The following is a 23,182-nucleotide window of genomic DNA, read 5'->3' on the forward strand; positions in this document are numbered from 1 at the left end:
TGACATCAGAGACCACAGGAAAACGCCCAGCATTTGCGTAAAACTTGAATAAAATGAGTAGGGAGTAGTTTAGAAAGCAATAGGGGAGTTTTTGGTATAGTTGGATGCCTTTAAAACAGGGCTTTTCTTCCTTGTGGGAAGTCTTTTGAAACCAGAGAAAACTAGCAATGAAATGCAAGTTATTCAGAGAATCTTACAAGTCAGAAAGATTTCATTATTGCATATTACATTTCCTTCTGATCCCAACTATGTCAAGCTCAGAGGGCTTGTTTTTCTTCCTGCAATGTTTCAGAAACTTTTGGTAACTGAATATTCTAGACCAAAGTGGTTTTTTCCCTTCTTTTTTCTAGTGTAAAAATACATTGAAAATCTGAAAGAGAAATGCCAACTCTCTGGTTTAATTACAATATCAGTCTTTGTTTAAATTGTATGAAAATTTATGAGTGAAATCCAACCTGGGCCCAAACAACTTTTGAAATCACAAAAGTCTTCATTTCTATCATCACTCTGGGCAGCCTGAGCTATTTAAGCGACTACAGAGTCAAGCTAATGGAGAACAGTTGTGGAAACATTTCAACTTAATCTTTAAAAGGCCCAGAGGAAGAGGAAACCAACTAATGCACTGGTAAACTCCAGCAGTTGGATGGAGGGAAGGAGGGAAGGAAAAGAAGGGGAAATGTGAAGGAGGAACACTTAACTTATTGCTGAAAGTCCTGGATTTCAGGCCTTAATCTTCCACTCACTAGCTGGGTGATGTTAAGCAAATCACTTCACTTTTCTGAACTTCAGTTTCTTTACATTTAAAATAGGAGGGCATCTCATACTTTAACTCACTTTACAGAGGTGTTGCAAAGATCCAATAGAATCAGATACTTAAGTTCTTTGTCAATTATTACCTATTCCATGGTAATGTATACTGTTAGTAAAGGGCTTTCAACTGAAGGCATTAAAGGACATTTCTTTTTTGAAATTTGGATTAGAAACTGAAAGAAACATTGGGTTTTATGTTGTTCAGTCTCCTCATTTTATCCTTACAAATCATAACCTGACCCTGACGTCCCTTCAAACTTCGCCTGTATTTTCTTGACTTCTTTCAATTCCAAGCTCTTAAAAAGAATTATTTTATCTCTGGTACTGTTTCTCTTTTATCACCTCCCACTTATTTCTTAATTTTTAGTAGTGTGACTTCAAACTCAAAAACTGTTCTACCCCAGGTGACTAAGGTTCTCTTAACTTTTAGATTCAGTTAACTTTTATTAGTCCTTATCAAGATCAAGATCATGAAGAATCTTGATCTCTCTGTAGTTTGAGACTCGGCCATCTCCTCTTGGTCACTTTCTCCTCTGCACATCTTCTATGAAACTAGTTTCTCTTGCTTTTGTTTCTAAATGGTATTGTTCCATCAATTCAGTTATTTCTTTGCAAATGACTCTCAGATCTATATAGCTAGTTATAATCTCTCTTCTAAACTTCAGCTCCATTTTTACCAATTGCCTACTGTATTAACTCCACTTGGACACTTAGTAGACATCTCAAATTCAACATGACAGAAATGGAAACCATCATATTTCCTAAAAAAATTCTTCTCCAAGTTTTCCTATTTCCTATTTTTGATACCACCATCATTCCATTTACCTTGGGATAAGCTTGGAGCCATCCTGAACTATTCAATTTTTTCTTAATTTCTCCATTTCTCTTATCCATCCCTTTCCTCCACTCATTCAACCTTTACCGTAATTCAAACCCTTATCACCTTTCATTGGGACTACAGAAATAGCTTTCTAATTGGTCTCCCTGCCTCAAATCTCTTTCCTTTTTAATTAATTCCCCAGAAAGTTGACAAATTAATATTCCTAAAATGCATATCTAGCCACATCATATATGTTCAAAAGACTTCAGTGGATCTTTATGTCCCCTAAAATAAAATACAGACTACCCAGTTTGGCACTTAAAACTCTTTCATCTCACTCCAATTTGCCTTTCTTATTTTGTTTCATAGTGAAATAAGGACTGGTTAATGGGCTCTATGGGCTTGCACACAATGCTATTTATATAGTCCCCATATTGAAGGGTCTGGGGACTCCCTCTCTCTTTCTCTATGTCTCTCGGTGTGTCTCTGTGTGTGTGTCTCTCTGTCTGTTTGTCTCTTTCTGTCTTTCTCTCTCATTTCTCCTATTCAGCTTATTTCTTCATTCTAAATGGTATTAAGTAAAAAGCAATCCTGTAAGAAGAAAGTACTCTAGTCTTCTTTTCATTCAAGGAGATATTCCCATGAATAGGGGCATTGATTCTTTTACCTTATTGTTTTTCTCTCATTTTAGATGAAAGGGATTGGAGGCTGTGACCCTGTTTTTCAAAAGGTCAAGAGAATCAATGTAAGAAGAAAGACTTAAAATGAATTCACACATATTATTAACAGCATTAGCATTTCTATATAAAATCCAGCAGGAAAGAGTAGAAAGAGAAATCCCATTTAAAATCCTTCAGAAAGTATTAAATTTTTTGGAAATCTACCTACCAAGACTCATACAGACCAGTTATAAAATATTTTTTCACAAAATAAAGACAGATCAAAACAAGTGGAGAAATATTCATTGTTCATGGGTAAACTAAGCCAATATAATAAAAATGACAATTTTACCTAAATTAATCTACTTATTCAGTGTCATATCAAACACAAAGAATGATTTTATAGAGCTAGATAAAAAAATAACAAAATTAATCTGGAATAGTAAAAGTTCAAGAATATAGAGGGAAATGATGGAAAAAGCAAAACCAAAGAAAGGTTGTCTATCAGCACCAGATCTCAAACTATACTACAAAGTAGTAATCATCAAAATAATATAGTACTGGATAAGAAATGGGATAGTTCATCAGCGGAATAGAGAGGCACATGATATATAGAAGTAAATGACTATAAACACTTGCTCTTTGGTAGATCCAAAGATCAAAGCTACAGGAACAAAAATTCACTATTTGATAACTTCTAGGAAAATTGGAAACCAGTCTGGTAGAAACTAAATGTAGACTAACAACTCACATATCATAAAGCAAGAAAATCTCCAAATGGGGACATGATTTAGATATAGAGAATGATATCATAGGCAAACTAAGGAAGCATGGAAAATTTAATTGTCAATTTTCTAGATAAGGGAAGAGTTCATTCATGACCCAATAGAAAATAGAGAGAATGATGAAAGATAATTTTAATTACATGAAATTAAAAAAATATATACACAAAATGAAATACAGCCAAAATGAAAAGGAAAGCAAGAAAATGGGAGAAGGAAGGTAGGAAACTTACAGCAAGTTTTTTTCTGATAAAGGTCTCATTTCTCAAACATATAGGGAGCTGAGTGAATTTATAAAAATAGGAGCATTCCTTGATTGATATATCAAAAAAGTAATATATTATTTGATAATATCAATAGGCAGTTTTCAGAAGAAGAAATCAAAACTATTAATAATCATATGAAAAATTCTCCAAATGATTAATAATTAGAAAAATATGCAAATTAAAACAACTCTGAGGTAACATCTTATATCCTCAGTATTGATTGAGATGACAAGGAAAATGACAAATTCTGGGGGCATGTGTGGAAAAAATAGATATATTAATGCATTGTTGCTGGAGTTGGAAACTAGTTCAACTACTATGGAGAACAATTTGGAATTATATCCCAAAGGTTATAAAACTATACATGCCTTTGGTATCAAACTGAAAAGAAACAAGGACCATTAAACCATACATAAGGATCATTGGCAGTTCATATTGATTTAACATATTAACGTTATTTATATTCTATTGTACTTTTGCTTATTTTGTTAAATCCCAACTATATTTTATTTATTTCAGGCAGTAGTTGATGCCTCTACACCAATGAAATTACAGGGTTAATCTCAAAGCAAAAATATTCTTAGCATTTTGTATTTAGTAGGTATTTACTAAATGTTAGATTTAAAAGAAAATTATTGAATTAAATTACAGGGAAAGAAACTGAGAAGGGGACATGACTCCTGGTGTGACCATGGACAAGTTTGTATCAGAGAAGTCATTCAAGCCCATAACTGATTACCAGTGCTTTCTGCTTTGACGATTGTGTTGTACTTTTACATTTTTTCCTGTGGAATAATTTTCTCAAAGCACTTAGGATTCACCTGGGCCAGATAGATTTGGAGCCTTTTTTTCATAAAGGGCATCTGGCTTTCAGCAAAATTGTGATGTCAGCTATTTGTTCTTCACTGACTTCTCCCAAAGCCTGCTTTTTTCCTGTATCCTCTTCCTTCTTTCATTTCCAAAAGTCCCCATGTCTTCATGCCAATTCTTCTTTCTCATGGCAAAAGTCAGTAATTGATAAATGATAAGCTTATTCAGTAATTGATAAGCTCATTCACATTATGATTAATGTGACTTCTCATATTTTTCCTGCCTAGGGGATGCTTCTCGTGAAATAGAACACAGAAGGAACTCAAAATGATAACAAAATAATTATTGCATTTCAGGCATAATGGTACCAAGTATCTAAAATGGAGACTGAGTATTCTTTCTAATGCTTCTCTGATCATTTTACCTAGGCAATCACATCTTTACATTCATTCATCTACTATTTAGGATGCTTTCTTGGTTGTTGTGGAAATAAAATGAGTTAACATATTTAAGTACTTTGCAAATCTTAAAGCACTAGGTAAATTTTAGCTATTATTGCCTATGTGACACCTAGAATGCCACTGTTAGTCTATATGGATCCCACAAAAGGTGCCATAGGTTTAAGGTAACTGGGTTGGCATCCATTTAAAACGGTGGTCCTATTGATGTGTTTACCTTTATAAGTCGTCAGCCAGAAAACACACATAGTTCAAAGAAAAGATATAATAATAAAATAGCATAGTAAGAAAGGTAACAGTATCACATTTCTCCATCATAAGAAAAGTTTGAACACATTGACACAAATAGCTACTTATTAGTGATAAAATAGCCATACTCATGGAAGAACGTACACATAAAAATATGACTAGGATATATATGTGGATAGATACACATATAGGAAACAGATGCATGAAAATAACTCACACCTTCAAACCTGAAGCCCATCAATGTCTTCTGGTAATTTCACTGTGCTGCTTTCCTGGAAACTGCTTCCTGGTGGTTTCATATAATATGTAATCTTCACTAGTTTTATGGTGACTGGTAAATATTAAAATTCATTGGAATAATGTGTTCAGAGAAGCTTCTTTCTACTTTTCCGGCTTTCAGCTAGAGTCTTCATTTTCAGTGTTACCTTTTTTTTTTTTTTTCCTTAAGAGAAGTGAGTTCTGTAATCTCTTAGATTAAAGCTCCAAATTTAAGTGAGGTCTCTTTTAGTGAATCCTTCCCACCCAGTATCAGATTAGAGGAAAGGTTTTCACTATTCTCTTAGTAAAGAAAGGAATATGTTGGTTCCCAAGATCTTAAATATAGGTGGCTATTTGCCCCATAAAGAGTTTTACACCCAGGGGTGAAGCTTTTTTGGAGCACAAAACAGTTATTATTTTTTTTTTTTTTTTTTTTTTTTTTTTTTTTATTTAATAGCCTTTAATTTACAGGATATATATATGGGTAACTTTACAGCATTAACAATTGCCAAACCTCTTGTTCCAATTTTCACCTCTTACCCCACCCCTCCCTAAATGGCAGGATGACCAGTAGATGTTAAATATATTAAAATATAACTTAGATACACAATAAGTATACATGACCAAAACATTATTTTGCTGTACAAAAAGAATCAGACTCTGAATTATTGTACAATTAGCTTGTGAAGGAAATCAAAGATGCAGGTGTCATAAATATAGGGACTGGGAATTCAATGTAATGGTTTTAGTCATCTCCCAGAGTTCTTTTTGGGTATAGTTAGTTCAGTTCATTACTGCTCCATTAGAAATGATTTGGTTGATCTTGTTGCTGAGGATGGCCTGATCCATCAGGACTAGTCATCATCTAGTATTGTTGTTGAAGTATATAATGATCTCCTGGTCCTGCTCATTTCACTCAGCATCAGTTCGTGTAAGTTCTCCAGGCCTTTCTGAAATCATCCTGTTGGTCATTTCTTACAGAACAGTAATATTCCATAATTTTCATATACCACAATTTATTCAGCCATTCTCCAACTGATGGACATCCATTCAGTTTCAGTTTCTAGCCACTACAAAAGGGCTGCCACAAACATTCGTGCACATACAGGTCCCTTTCCCTTCTTTATAATCTCTTTGGGATATAATCCAGTAGTAACACTGCTGGATCAAAGGGTATCACAGTTTGATAACTTTTGAGCATAGTTCCAAACTACTCTCCAAAATGGTTGGATTCGTTCACAACTCCACCAACAATGAATCAATGTCCCAGTTTTCCCACATCCCCTCCAACAATCATCATTATTTTTCCTGTCATCTTAGCCAATCTGACAGGTGTGTAGTAGTATCTTAGAGTTGTCTTAATTTGCATTTCTCTGATTAATAATGACTTGGAGCATCTTTTCATATGACTAGAAATAGTTTCAATTTCTTCATCTGAGAATTGTCTGTTCATATCCTTTGACCATTTTCAATTGGAGAATGGCTTGATTTTTTATAAATTAGAGTTAATTCTCTATATATTTTGGAAATGAGGCCTTTATCAGAACCTTTGACTGTAAAAATATTTTCCCAGTTTATTGCTTCCCTTCTAATCTTGTCTGCATTAGTTTTGTTTGTACAAAAACTTTTCAGTTTGTATAATCGAAATTTTCTATTTTGTGATCAGTAATGATCTCTAGTTCTGCTTTGGTCATAAAAACCTTCCCTTCCACAGGTCTGAGGGTAAACTATCCTATGTTCCTCTAATTTATTAATAATTTCATTCTTTATGCCTAGGTCATGAACCCATTTGACCTTATCTTGGTATCTGGCGTTAAGTATGGATCAATGCCTAGTTTCTGCCATATTAGTTTCCAATTTTCCCAGCAATTTTATCAAACAGTAAGTTCTTATCCCAAAGCTGGGATCTTTGGGTTTTCAAAGACTAGGTTGCTATATTTGTTGACTGTTTTATCCCTTGAACCTAATCTATTCCACTGATCAACTAATCTATTCCTTAGCCAATACCAAATAGTTTTGGTAACTGCTGCTCTATAGTATAGTTTTAGATCTGGTACAGCTAAACCACCATCATTTGATTTTTTTCATTAATTCCCTTGAAATTCTTGACCTTTTGTTTTCCATATGAACTTTGTTGTTATTTTTTCTAGGTCATTAAAATAGTTTTTGGGAGTCTGATTGGTATAGCGCTAAATAAATAGATTAGTTTAGGTAATATTGTCATCTTTATTATATTTGCTACCCTATCCAAGAGCATTTAATATTTTCAATTGGTTAGATCAGACTTAATTTGTGTGAAAAGTGGTCTGTAATTTTGCTCATAAAGTTTCTGATTTTCCCTTGGCAGATAGATTCCTAAATATTTTATATTATCAGTAGTTACTTTAAATGGAATTTCTCTTTGTAACTCTGACTGTTGGATTTTGTTAGTGATATATAAGAATGCTGATGACTTATGTGGGTTTATTTTATAACCAGCAACTTTGCTAAAGTTGTGGATTATTTCTAATAACTTTTTAGCAGAATCTCTGGGGTTCTCTAAGTATACCATCATGTCATCGGCAAAGGTGATAATTGGCTTCCTCATTGCCTATTCTTATTCCTTTAATCTCTTTCTCAGCTCTTATTGCTATAGCTAGCGTTTCTAATACAATATTAAATAAGTAACGAGTGATAGTGGGCAACCTTGTTTCACTCCAGATCTTATTGGAAATAGTTGCAGTTTGTCTCCATTACATATGATGCTTACTGATGGTTTAAAATAGTGCTGCTGATTATTTTAAGGAAAAGTCCATTTATTCCTATACTCTCAAGTGTTTTTAATAGGAATGGATGTTGGATTTTATCAAATGCTTTTCTGCATCTATTGAGATGATCATATGGTTTTGTTAATTTGGTTATTGACATGGCCAATTATATTGATAGTTTTCCTAATATTGAACCAGCCCTGCATTCCTGGTATAAATCCTACTTGATCATAGTGTATTATCTTGGAGATGATTTTCTGTAGTCTTTTTGCTAATATCTTATTTAAGATTTTAGCATCAATATTCATTAGGGAGATTGGTCTATAATTTTCTTTCTCTGTTTTCAGCCTACCTGGTTTAGGTATCAGTACCATGTCTGTGTCATAGAAGGAATTTGGTAGGACTCCTTCATTCCCTATTTTATCAAATAATTTATATAGCATTGGGGCCAATTGTTCTTTAAATGTTTGGTAAAATTCACATGTAAATCCATCTGGTCCTGGGGATTTTTTCTTAGGGAGTTGTTTAATTGCCTGTTCTATTTCTTTTTCTGAAATGGGACTATTCAAGGAATTTACTTCTTCCTCTGTTAGTCTGGGAAGTCTGTATTTTTGGAGGTAGTCATCCATTTCACTTAGGTTATCAAATTTATTGGCATAAAGTTGAGCAAAATAACTCCTTATTATTTCTCTAATTTCTCTTCATTGGTGGAAAGTTCTCCCTTTTCATTTTTAAGACTACTAATTTCATTTTCTTCCCTCCTTTTTCTAATCAGATTTTACCAAGGCTTATCTATTTTATTGGCTTTTCATAGAACCAACTCTTAGTTTTATTAATTAGTTCAATAGTTTTTTACTTTCAATATTTTTTAATTTCTCCTTTTAATTTTAGAATTTCCAATTTAGTATTTGATTGGGGTTTTTAATTTGGTCTTTTTTAGTTTTTTAGTTGCAAGCCCAATTCATTAATCTTTTCTTTCTCTGTTTTATTCAAGTAAGCCTCTAAGGATATAAAATTCCCTCTTATTACCCTTTGGCTGCATCCCACAAATTTTGGTATGATGTCTCATCATTGTCATTATCTTGAGTGAAATTATTAATTGTATCTATAATTTGCTGCTTCACCCAATCATTCTTTAAGATGAGATTGTTTAGTTTCCAATTACTTTTGGTCTATTTCCCCTAACTTTTTGTTGAATGTAGTTTTTATTGCATCATGATCTGAAAAGAAAGCATTTACTATTTCTGCTTTCTTGCATTTAATTTAGAGGTCTTTATGTCCTAATATATGGTCAATTTTTGAATAGGTTCCATGAACTGCTGAGAAGAAAGTATATTCCTTTTATCTCCATTCAATTTTCTCCAAAGATCCAACATACCTAATTTTTCTAATATTCTATTTACTTCTTTAATTTCTTTCTTATTTGTTTTGTGGTTTGATTTGTCTAATTCTGAGAGTGCAAGGTTGAGATCTCCTACTATTACAGTTTTGTTGTCATTTCTTCTTGCAACTCTCTTAACTTCTCCTTTAGGAAGTTGGGTGCCATACCACTTGGTGCATATATGTTTAATATTGATATTGCTTCGTTGTTTATGCTACCCTTTAGCAGGATGTAGTTACCTTCCTTATCTCTTTTAATTAGATCAATTTTTACTTTTGTTGATCTGAGATAAGGATGGCTACCCTCTTTTTGACTTCACCTGAAGCATAATAGATTTTGCTCCAGCCTTTTACTTTTACTCTATATGCATCCCCTGCTTTAAATGTGTTTCTTGTAAACAACATATTGTAGGGTTCTGACTTTTGATCCAGTCTGCTATCTGCCTCCTCTTTATGGGGGAGTTCATCCCATTCACATTTACGGTTAGAATTACTAAATCTGTATTTCCTGCCATCCTAATAACCCCAGATTGTGCTTTACTAATTCTTGCCTCCCCCAACCCTCTTTCCCCCTTTTAAACTTATGTACCCCTCTTGTATCACGATACTTATCCTCTTTATAATCCCTCCCTCCCCCACAAAACAGTTATTAAACCAAATAAAACCTCACAGGAATTCAATTTGTCTTGAACCTGCTTCCTCTTGCTCACTAGAATAAATATCTATGTCTCAGACCTGTATTTAACTTAGAGTTAGGAGGCCACTTTTAACTTCCATTCAAAATAATTTTAAAGTAAGTTGCATTTCAATAAACTAACAAAGGGTGTTGGAAGCCTTTATTCTGAATTTCTGCCTTTATTAGCTACATATAGTTGACAACATGCATCTTACACTTTAGACCTGAGTTACTGATTAGAGTTGTCTTTAATCTCGCTGCTCTAGACTTAGAGGCAGGAAAGAAATTTAACTCTGATTCTGCAAAATATTATCTATGTACAAGAGTAAATAATTTTTCTCTTCTTGCCTTGTCTCCTTTTAAGGTACCATCCAATTCTAAATCTTATGACTCTAAATAGAGCTCAGCTCTTGCCTAAGGCTTTTTTGGCCAGGACCCCAGCATCCTCAAAGCTGGGTAGGGACAGTGACCTTTAATGTACACACCTAGAGAGCAGGGTAGTGGGAGGGGGAGGAGATAGATATCTTGTCAAGAGCACACACACTTTCTAGTCAACCCCTCTTTCACCCTTGCTTGGCTATATATCAGTACTTCCCATTTGGGAGTCATTTGCCCACACATCAAAGGCCTTGTTTCCTCAACCATTGTCTCTCAAGTTTATTCATTTATTCCTGCTGATGTCACAGAAACCCTGGCCAGATCTAATATATTAACAGGAAGAAAGCCTCAGACAGGATTTGACATAAAGCCCCTCTATCCCTATCCCCAAACCTACCCCCAGTCAGGGAATGTAAATAAATAGAAGATCAAATATTCAGGGTCACTAGAGGAAAGTTGTTTGTTTATTCCCAGTGGCCTGTTCCCTAGGCAAGGGACACACTCCCTCATATCCATCACATCCGGGGCAGTCTTGCTTACCTAAAAAGTATCTGGCAAGCTACATCCAGATCCATGTGAAGAAGAGAATCAAGAGAAAGATACAAGGTCCTAGGACTCACCCTTATATTTTCCTAAGCACAGCAATTTATCACTAAAATATTGGTCATTTTTTTTTCTATTGGAAAGAGAGAGGAGCACAAGAATCATGGATTTGAGTTCAAATTTCAGGTATACCACTAATTTAACTTGCAGTCTGACTATGGCTAAGTCATAACCCTGTTTCAGGTCTTTTATTCTTTATACACTAATTCTGGAGTCCTCTGGAAAATTTAGGTTCAAATTCTGCCTTTGATACTTAACAACTCAAATACTGATTTTCTCATTTCTAAAAAGAGAGATTAAGAGGGAGCATAGCTTGTTAGATAGAGAGCTGATCTCAAAGTCAAGAAGACCTGTGTTCAAGTACTTTTTCTGACACATATTTGCTCTGTGACCCTGGGCAAGTCATTATCTCAAAACTCTAGGGAACTGTTAAATCATTATTAGAAGAGGAAGTCCTTCTTCAAGGATTTCCCAGTAGCAATAAAATCTCAGATCCATGTCTGTTGTTTATCAGCCTTGTGTTGCTCCCAAATGAGGTGATTGGAGTGGATGATCACTAACTTTCCTTCCAGCTCTAGACTTATGAGGATCATGGAAATGACCATTAAGACCCCCATATATCTAGTTCTGACATTTTAAGTTTCCCAGGCTTTGAAAGCCCAGTTCATGTTATAGGATCATAAAACTAAGAGGGATATCAAAAGCCATTTAGTTCACCCATTTTTTTTTTTTTGCAGATGGGAAAACTGAGGCCTAAGAAAGCTTATGATAGGAAGCAAGAGTTTCTGTTGTATTAACAACTTATTAAAGTACCAGAGAAAATATTTGAGTTCAACTTCTTTGAATTCATCTTTTGATGCTTTCCCCACAATATTACCCAACTTTTTAGTTATACTTTACAGTTATTGAGTTTGAATTTGATCAACATAGTATGTCTGAAACAGTATTGGATTTGAGGTCAAAGGTCTTGAATCCAAATCTGTCCCCTATCTATTATGTACCCTGGTTTGTCAGTCATGTCTGACTTATGACTTAATTTTTCACTTGTGGTTTTCTTGGTAAAGATGCCGAAGTGGTTTGCTATTTTTTCTGTAGCTTATTTTAACAGAAGAGAAACTAAGGCACAATAGGCACATTTATGTGCCCAAGGTCACACATCTATTAAATGTCTGAGGCCATATTTGAACTGAGATCATCCTGATTCTAAGCCCATTGCTCTATCCACTGCACCATTAACTTCCCCATATTATCTTTGGCAAATTATTTAACTTCTCTAGGCTTCAGTTTCTTTACTTATAAAATAAGAGATTTCAACTAGATCATCTCCAAGTTTCCTTTCAGTTTTAAATCCTAGAATGTGAAATCCGTCTGACCTCAGGATCAATCAGAGTCAGGATCAGCAAAAGTCCTTGGTCTTTAGGGGGAGAAGTAAAGGAGATGGAGGAAACTGCCACAAGCACTCCACCTACCAACTTCCCTTCTCCTCCTTCTCCTCCAAAGTGACTGTGGCTTGTCTTACTCCAACCCCTAATCCCTCCTATGATTATCTGTATACACAAAAGATGGTGCCAGCACAGAATAGTGAGAAGGGCCATTTTCCAAGCATATGCTAATAAGTTATTGTCCAATAGATAATTAGCCTTAAATGTTCAGTTGCCTGATTCTAGTGTTTCAGAGTTTCAGCTCTTTACACTAGAATCATAAGGATCATATAATCTCAGACTTGGAAAGGACTTAAGAAGTCCTCTGTCAAACCTCTGCCAACATCTTTGACAGTATTTTCTCAAAAACTCCACTGGAAGACCTTCAATGATAGGAAACTCACTATCTTTTGAGGGAAACATTTCACTTTTAAACTACTTACTTGTTAGAAAGGTTTTTCTCCTATCAAGCTGAAAACTACCTCTGAATTCTCTACCCATTGCCTCTTATTCTGCCCTCTTGGGATCAAATAGGGATCAAATGAGATAATATTTGTAAAAGTGCTTGACACAGAGTCTGGAACTTAGTAAATGCTTAATACTTAATACTCCCCAAACTTTTGGGCCAATTAGGACAAATATAATCAGTCTTTTACAAGACAGCTCTTCATACATTTAAAGATCATTTTCATACCCTCACTCCAAACCCAAGGTAAGCATCCCCAAATACTTCAAGATACTCTTTACTTGGCATCACAACCACCACCATAGAAGATATCTTCTTTTAGACACAGATCAATTTGTCTGTTAGTCAAAAAACAGCTGTTAGTTGCTGACAACATTTCAAGTTAGGTTCTAAGGCTAGAAAGACAAAAACAAAAGCAGTCTCTGTCCTTGAAGAACTTTTCATTACAAAAGAAAAGGCAATAAGCAGGTATTGTTGTTCAGTGGTTTCAGTCAGACCCTCTGTAACTCATCTGGGATTTTCTAGGCAAAAATGCTACAGTGGTTTGCCATTTTCTTCTTCAGCTCATTTTACAGATGAGGAAATTGAGGCACAAAATTGAGTGACTTGCTCAGGATCACACAACTATTAAATGTCTGAAGCCATATTTGAAGTAAAAAAAAATAAATCTTGCTTATTCCCGGTCCGGCATTCTACTATACTACAAAGAGAACATGCATTTATATAGTATCTACAATGTGGCAAGTACTCTACCAATTGCTTTACAAATATTACCTTATTTGATTCTCACAACAACCCTGAGAAGTAGTACTATCATTACCCCCATTTTCCAGTTAAGAAAACTGAGGCAAACTTACTAGCCTACTGTGCTTACTGAATTTTGTAAATTGTCGATATAATCTGTCACACTCATCAGTCTGAATATTTTTCAGACTAAATTGTTTTGATGATTATTTCTTTGTAATACAATTTGAGGAATGATATTGATAGTCTCTTTCCTTTTTCAGTTAAAAAAAAGATTTTCCTTGATATTCTTGAGCTTATTTGTTCCTCTAGAATAATTTTGTTACTATTTTTTCTGATTCTATAAAATACTCCTTTGTTAGTTGACTGATATGACATTGAATATGTAAAATAATTTCGGTAGTATTATCATTTTTTGTATTGGATCAGTCTGCCTATGAGCAATTAATATTTCTCCTTTCATTAAGATTTGTTTTTATTTGTATAAAAATGATTTCATAATTGTATTCATATAATTTCTGTAGGTGTCTTAAAATATAGATTCCAAAATATTTCCCACTTTTTAATGTAAAAATCTTTCTAACTTTTCCTACTGGATATTGTTGGTACTACACAGAAATCTTAAGGATTTATGTTATACTAGAGCTTCACTAAAGCTAATTGTTTCAGTTTTTTTGTCTCTCTAAGGTTCTCTAGGTAAATCAACTCTTCTGTGAAAAGTACTATTTTGCTTTCTATTTGCTTATACTTATTCCCCAAATTTCTATTGCAGCTTTATTGCTTTAGTTAGTACATCTAGTGCTATGTTGGATATTAATGGCAATAATGGATATCCTTGATTTACCTTTGATCTTACTGGAAAGGCTCTACTTCAGCCCAAAAGAGATAGTGATATTGCTTTTATTTTTAGACATTTTATTTATCATAGTAAGGAAAGATATGTTTATTCTTATGCTTTATTGTGTCTTCTTTTTTTAAATAAATAAATGTTATACCTTTTCAAAAACTTTTTTTCGTGTGCATATTTATTTTTAAATATGTTTTATTTTTCCCAAATTACTTATTAAAACATTTTTGACAGTTTTAAAATTTTGAGTTCCTAGAATGTTGTCTTTATTAAAAAACATTTTCTGCATTTATTGATATAATGTGATTTTTGTTATACTTGTTATAAATTAATAATTATATTGTTAGATTAATTAAATTAATTAATAATTTTGTCTATAGTTTTTCTAAGACTGAATTAACCCTACATTCCTTATGTAAATCTAGCCTAGTTATAATGTATAATCTTTGTGATATATTGTAGTCTCCTTACTAAATATTACTCAAAAAGTTTGCATCAATATTTGTTAGATATTGATTTATGGTTTTCCTTTTCTGTTTTGAGCTGGTTTAAGTAACAAGAAGATATGCTAGTAGGAATTTGATAAGACTCATTTTCCTATTTTTTCAAAAAGTTTATAATTTTTGGAATTATTATTCTTTAAATGTTTGATAGAATTTGTTGATAAATCTATCTGATACTTGGAATTGGGGAGGGTTAATTTTTGACTTATTAAACTTCTTTTTGTAAGCTTAGATGATTCAAGTGCTTTATCTTTTCTTAATAAACGTAGTTGTTTATGAATCCTTGATACAATCAGAACATCCATAGATTAACTCAGAAATTTTCTCCAAAGAATCTCAAATAACATTAAAGGGATTTGGTCAATCTGTCTTCTTAAGCCCTAATACATGCATGTCTTTGTGGTAGGCTTAAGGAGAAGGTGATGGACTAGTCTTTTTTAAAGTTTTTTTTATTCTCAAAACATATACATAGTTTTCAACATTCACCCTTGCAAAATTTTGCGTTCCAAATTTTTCTCTCCCTCCCTTTCCCTCAACCCTCCCCTATACTACAACTAATCCAAATATGTGTTAAACATGTGCAGTTCTTCTATACATATTTCCACGGTTATCATTGTGTATGAAAAAATCAGATCAAAAAGGAAAAAATGAGAAAGAAAACAAAATGCAAAAATATGTTTTGATCTTCCACTCAGTCCCCATAGTTCTCTCTCTGGGTGCAGATAGCTTTCTACAGTATAAGATTTGAATGGCCTGAATCATCTCACTGTTAAAAAGAGCCATGTCCATCAGAATTAACCATGGTATAATCTTGTTGCTGTGTACAATGTTCTCTTGGTCCTACTCACTTCACTTTGCATCAGTTCATGTTAAGTCTCTCCAGGCCTTTCTGAAATCATCCTGCTGATCATTTCTTATAGAACAATAATATTGCATAACGTTTATATACCATAACTTATTCAGCTATTCTCCAACTGATGGGCATCCACTCAGTTTCCAGTTCTTTGCCAGTACAAAAAGGGTTGCTACAAACATTTTTGCTCATGTAGGTCCTTTTCCCTTTCTTATGATCTCTTTGTGATATAGCTCCAGTAAAGAAACTGCTGAATCAAAGGGCATGCACAATTTGAAAGCCCTTTGGGCATAATTCCATATTGCTCTCTAAAATGGTTTGATCTGTTCACAACTCCACCAATCAATGTATTATTAGTTGAACTAGTTGGACTAGTCTTTTTAAAAAAAATATAAATGTAAATCTAATTTGCTGGGACCTGCTAGAGACCTGTGGTGAAGACTTCTATGATTTCAGGGAGAAAAGCAATTAGAAATAATCAAACTGTCTTTATCAATAACTATATATTTGGGTCTATGGGAAACCTCAAATTACTGCATGTTATCGATGTATTCAGAAGTGACTTTTATTTTTTGATAAGCTGGTAATGAAATTATTTTTCCCATAGAGTTTAACTGAAAAGGCTCAAGAACCATAAAACTGAAGGAATTACTTTCTTGAACCCAAGATGTCAACTTTTTCTTACCTTCAAACCACTTCAAAAATGTAGTTATATACACATAAACAGACACACACACACACACACACACACACACACACACACACTGAATCTTTAATGGATCTATTCATACTAGAATAGCATTTTATTTTATTTTTTTATTTTATATAATCCAATTGCTCAAGCATTTATTTATGTGCCTACTTTAAGGCAATATACTTCCAGAAACAAAAATTCTAGAGCCCTTAGTGCAAAACAAAATTTGAGCAAAGGAGGATTCTGTCTTGAACTGCTACTTCCTTTGATTCAAGGATCCTGTTCAAGTTATACTAAAGAAGGCTCCTGAAGGAAATTAATATACCCAGTGAAATTATAATAATGAACTCTGTAATTCCAGCTTGACTCGTGGTCTCTAAATGGAATATGACAGAAAGAAGCCTGCAGACTAAGTTGTAAAGCTCATAAATGGACTTCCCTTCAGGAAAGGGAGTTGGTAGTGGCAGGGAGAAGATAGCTCTCAGAGAATGGAGTTAACACAGAACCATTTGCTGTCCAGATAGAGCTAAAATGTTATCTGTCATCAGAGGCTCTCAAGGTTTGGCCAAACCAGGACAGCATTATGCAGATTAAATGGGGGAAATGGGATTAAGAAATGTAACAGACAGGGATGTCACCACTATGTTTTACTTAGGTGCTCCCCTTTAATGGAGTTGGCACATTAGAACTGGAAAACAGGGGGCTTGAGTCAGGCAGGGACTCTTATGGCCATAACCCAATTGAATTTACTGCTAAGATCATCCTTCATGGTGTCAGTGACGGCAGTGATGCCTGGAAATGGAGATGGTAATATTTTGCGTAAATGTCTTGCTTTCTAAAGAGGAATCTGGAAACTAATAGCTTATATATACCTCAGAAGCAGATGATGGAGTCATATCCCTGGTGGGTCCTAGACCATATAACTCTGGTTACCAGGAAGACAACAGGATAGATGCTTCAAAATAATATCCTATTAGGTCTTGAATACAGATTCCTCTCTGGTTGAGGGAGATTGTAGTTTGCTTGTGATACTTGATCATGATCCCTGACTGACCTTTGATCTGTATACTAGGTTTTGAAAAACAAGACATGGATGAGAATGCTTTATTTCATTCCATCCACAGCAGCATCAAAAACCAATTCTCCAAGATTCTTCTATCTATTTCCCATTGAAATAAAAGTGCCCCTAGGATTCAGGTTTGCCAATCCATCTTCAGGTATGTCACATTTTGTTATCTCAGCCAGCTCATGAATACCTCCAAGAGCAACCCTTGTAGTGGAACAAACATATGATTAGTAACATGGACTCAGTCATGTCTTCCCACCTCCATTCACAATGTAAACATTGAGAACAAGTTATCCTTATACCAATCCTGTATTACAAAGGACACATAGTTTGGGAAGTTACTCCTCTTTCCTGATATACTGGCTCCATAAGTATCAGATAGCTTATATGCCCCTCCTTGGAAGGAAACAAAAATATACCTGGAATGGGAGAAGGCCACTGCATTGCTTCTTCCAGGTATCCAGAAAGATGAGGATACTTTGTTTTGGTAGATTTTATATTAGATTTTATATTACTATTAAGATTGGATTTATAATAGTTTGGCAAACAGAGAAGGGAGGGAAGGATAGAGACAGAAAGACAGAGAAGAGGAAAGAGAAACAGATGAGAGAGAAAGGACACAGTAACAGTACACACACACACACACACACACACACACACACACACACAAAGAGAGACTGACAGAAAGAGAGAGAGAGACAGAAAGACAGAAACAGAAAAAGTTATTAAGTTAACAACATGGTTGGGTCAACATGGGTTCTTGTCCCATAGAGGCAAAAACTCCAAATAAAATGTTTAGAATCACTTGTAACCAAAGGCTTATTTAGTTCCTTCCTATAATCTTTTAGAAATCCAGTCTCAGAATTAAACTGTGAATCAAATTATAAATCTTTAGTAGGAATGCATAGAATCTGGCTCTCACCTTTCATTGCTCAAGGAACTGATTGGAACAGAAAATATAATATCATCACCAACAACCGGGATGGAACTGAGTATACATTGTTTTAGTGAGGTGATTCAAAAATCAACCCATGTAGAGGAAACACCTGTGTTTATTATGGACCAGAGAATCAGGAAAGAGAGGGAAGTCCACACACAGCCCTTGATTCTTAGGATTGTCTAGTCTTATGTATGGATAGAATAGGCAGTCACTTGCTTGATAGCATTTGAATGTACCAAAAAGTCTGTGTGCACCAAAAATGTTCCTTCGGATTATGTATTGTGTAATCACAATTCATTTACAAGTTGATTGGTCATAAATCAGAATATAATTTGCTATAGCAACTATATTATAAATGCAGATTTATCTTAGATCCCAAGGCTAGCTGTAATGGGCTGAGGTTTGAGTTGATGCACTGAGGTCCCAAGTACGTGAGGCTAAATAGTAATTGGGCTATACTCTATTAATATACATGATTGGATAAAGAATGGTCCCTGCCCACTCTCTGTGCAAGTCCTGATGTGTTGTATAGGAAATGACGATTTTGGTGGGTGGAGGCAGAGAGGGAGACAGGAAGAGAAGCTGGGAGAGATTGGGCCTGGGTTGGAGACTCCGAGCTGCTGGTTGTGTGGCTGCTGGTCGAGCTAGCTTCTTGACTCAGCTGCACACATTGCTATCGCCGATTCTCTTCCACCTCCGATCCTTCTTCACTGAGAATAAAGACTGACGATTTTCCCCTAACCTGAATTCCTGACTCCTGCTGATTTAAAAATACACGATCTTCACAGCTAGCCCACAAAATTCTTTCAGTCATATCAGATGAAATACTGCACATTTGCAATGAAAAAAAGACAATGAAAATTTGTTGCTTATTAGTAATTATAACAGAACATAGTCAAATATGATTTAAAATAAAACTCTTAAAAATGCATTGTGGAGGGGCAGCTAGTTGGTACAGTACATAGAGCACCTCCTGAAGTCAGAAGGATCTGAGTTAAATTTGACTTCAGACACTTACCACTCCCTAGCTGTGTGACCCTGGGAAAGCCATTTAACTCTAATTGCCTTAGGAGAAAGAAAAAAGGATTGTGGAAAGGCAATAAGGATTGAATTTTACAATTCCAATCACTTAAGGAAATCTCAGATAAGGAAACTGCTCTATCACTGAATGTTAGTACTTCCTATGTAATTTAGAATTTCTGAGAGCTGTCTAGACCATTGAAAAGTTAAATAACTTGTCCAGAGTCACACAGTCAGTGTCTTTTGGAAACAGGACTTGAATCAGATGTGCCTGCTTAGATACCAGTTTTCTATGCTCTTAGAAGGCGGGAAGAAGCAGATTTGATTAAAAAAGCATAAGTGTATTGATGAAAATGTTTGTATAATTGTTGGACTATTTTCAAAGGTTTTAATTTCTAGCCCCTGGGTCCCAAAGTAAGTTGTTTGTTTATTTGTTTGTTTAATACAAAAGAACAGGTATGGCTAACATGCCTTAATTAGCCATTAAAATATACAATGCATAGGCAATTCCCTCCCCAGTCACTAGATCTCTTGACCACTCAAACTAATCCTTCTAGTTCCTTTTCTTCTTTTGTTCCTTCTCTCACCTCACTGGCACTGTTCTCACTGGAATAAGCTACTAGTTATTGTGGTAATTTCTTAATTCACAAATGGATGTGAATGAAAATGGAAGGGAGATTTCCCCAAGGCAAAAATTGAGCTAAGGAAGAGAAAATGAAAGGGTGTTAATCTGAGACTGAGATTGTCTGAAGAAGAATGTTCTGAATTGTGATTAGTAAAAGACTGAGACAAAGAAAGGGACATACCCTGGATGATTCAAAGAGGAAAGGGGATACTGAAAAAATAGGTTCATTTTGTATTTGTTAAGCATTCACTGGTACCTAGGTGATGTAGCAGAAAGCTGACCTTGAAGTCAAAAAGATCAATTCTATTTAGGGCTCAAATACTTATTAGCTGTGTTATACTGGAGAAGTCACTTAAAATTTCCTAGCCTCAATATTCTCATTTGTAAAATGAGGATAACAATTGTATTTGCCTCATGGGATTATTGTGAGAATCAAATCAGATACTACGATGAAGATACTGTGAACATTTTAATGTGTTCCATAAATGTTAGCCACGACTATTACTGATTACATATAGATTGTTGTGCTTGGTGCTTTAAAAAAAAACACAAAAGATTTGTATATGAGACAATCCCTAGCCTCATGAAGGGCCTAACACTGGATAAAATATACTGATTACTGTAATAAGGGAATTTTTTACTTCAGTCATGGGATTACAGACTTGGATTTGAAAGAGCCTTTAGTTAGGTCATTTAGATAAAGGTCATTTTACATTTTGCATTTGGAGAAACTGAGGCCCAGAGAGGTTAATTGATCTACACCAAAGCTTCTTAAACTGTGATTTACTGTTAAGGACTATGCCTAAGTGAAGGAGCAGGTCAATTTGAAGAGGGGACCCCAAAACTCTGAAAATCCTTAAAGAAGAAAATCTCCTTCAACTCTGCCTCAGTGGACTCCACCCCAAAGGACAAATAGTTTCATCTTCATTATGTGGATAGTGTCGGCTCAGTCCTGAAACCCACTGAATTCAATTCAAATTCCAGCTCCAAGCTGAAATCCAGCTAGGAGCCAACTTGGGACTCCACCCATGAGTCCCCTTCAGCTTGTAGCCAAAGCCTCCTATTATAAAAAAACCAAACTAAAACCCTCTCTTTGCAGAGGTTCCAAACATTCCAGCCCTATGCTTGGCACCCCAAGGAGCTTCTGCCCACTGGAATACTCCTTTCCAGTGCCCTCTTCTCTTTACCCTCACCTATTTCCTTAGCCAGACTTTAACACTACTTACAATCCCCATAATAAACCTCTTTTATCAATCTAGGTTTTTGGGTCTGTAAATTCCTTTACAGAGAACCTATGCTTGCACCAAATCCCAAGAGGTTGCAGGGGAGACAAACCCCTCCATTTGACTCCCTGAACCTGAACCCAGCACTAGACTTCATTTAACTCCCTGACCACCAGAAATCCTAATTTCATTTGGGTTCCCCAAATCTAAATCTCATCAAATTCTCCAAGAACCTCTACAGCTGTGAATCATAACACTTGAATGAGTTGCAAAGCAGCCTTTCAATGAAGATGTTCCTTGTGGATTGGGAATGAAGTAAATTGGAGACAAGAGGGAGGAGAAGAGAGGTCAGAGAATACAACTGCCTCTCAGTCTCCTTGTGTCATCATCATCCTTTCACATGAAGAGATCCATTCTACAGGTCTGCATTAGATCTCTAGGAGCCACTGGCAGGTGGCTCCTGTATCACAAGTTACAACCTTATATGGGGTCATATAACTGAATGTTATGGGATTTGAAATGATGATTTATCATTATTAAATGTTTAATTTATAGTATATTTTATATGCCTATAAAACCAGTATTGCATAACAATTTGTTGGGTAAAAGGGGGTTGCTGATGAAAAAGTTTAAAAAGCCCTGATCTACAAAATACTTCATAGTTAGTAAATGATACAGCTGGGATCTGATTCCACATTCTGGGTCTCCGGATCCAATACTCTTTTCACCATACTATAATATTGTATTGAACAAGAAAAATAGTACATGAAACTCATATGGAAAAGCAAATATTGATTCTCTGGGCCACAAGGGAAGTCTTGAGTCAAGGTATTTACAATGAGATAGCTTTTGAGTGAATTTTAAATAAAGAGCAATAATTCAATTGGCAAAATAGGAAAGAAGAACAATTCTTCATAATGGGCAGTAAGTGGAAATGATAGCCCCAAACAGTTTGGTTGCTGTTTAAACCCACCTCAGAGTAGCCCTTCACATTAACAGATACATCCAAAAATTGAATCTTTTAAAATTGAGATATAGTTTTGTAAAATACACTTAGCCAAAAAAAAAAAGAAAAGAAAAGAAAAAAGAAAAAGAAAAAAATCTAGATTTATTGTAATTTAATATACTTTTTAATATTCACAAGGCACTTTGGGATATATGATACAGCGGAAAAAGTGCTAGATTTAGATCCTGTATAACTCTGGACATATCACTTAATCTCTATTTGCTCAGTTTCCTGATCAGCAAAATAGGGATAATAAAAGCACCTACATCCCAGAGTTGTGAGCATCAAATAATTGTAAATGATTTGACATAGTGCCTGGCACATAGAAAGTACTATATAAATGTTAACTATTGTTGTTGTTGTTGTTAGAGTTAGAGCAACCAGGTTCAAACTCTAGTTTTGCCTCTTACTACATGTATGACTTTGGGCAGGTTGCTTGTCTTTTCCAAATTTCTCATCCTAATACTAGGAGGTACAGTAAAATCAGGAGTTCCTAACCTTCGGCCTGTGAATCTGTTAATATGTGTATAATTATATAAATTATAATATAATATGTAAATATAATATAAAAATAATAATATATTAATAAACATATTAAAATATTTTTAAAAAATAGGTTAGGAACTCCTAATTTTACTGTATCTCCTAGTATTATGGATGAGGAATTTGGAAAAGTTGTGTCCAAAGTTACAGGATAATCCTGTGTCTTCTTTATAACTTAAAAACTTTTTTTTTGAGAAGTTCTCCATAGGCTCCAACAGGTGGCCAAGGAGTCCATGACCCACAAAAATACTTAACAGCACCTAGACTAGATGAACTTTAAGGTCTCTTCCAGCTTTAGGATATCTCAGAAATTTACCCTCAACCTCACCCCCCCA

General features: G+C 34.8%; 1 pseudogene; it reads left to right on the plus strand.

Annotated features, from left to right (window-relative positions):
* Positions 1 to 23,182, plus strand: part of LOC100923043 — a 34,639-nt pseudogene that overhangs the window by 147 nt on the left and 11,310 nt on the right.

This window comes from Sarcophilus harrisii, chromosome 2, assembly GCF_902635505.1.
Source record: "Sarcophilus harrisii chromosome 2, mSarHar1.11, whole genome shotgun sequence".
NCBI lineage: Eukaryota > Metazoa > Chordata > Mammalia > Dasyuromorphia > Dasyuridae > Sarcophilus > Sarcophilus harrisii.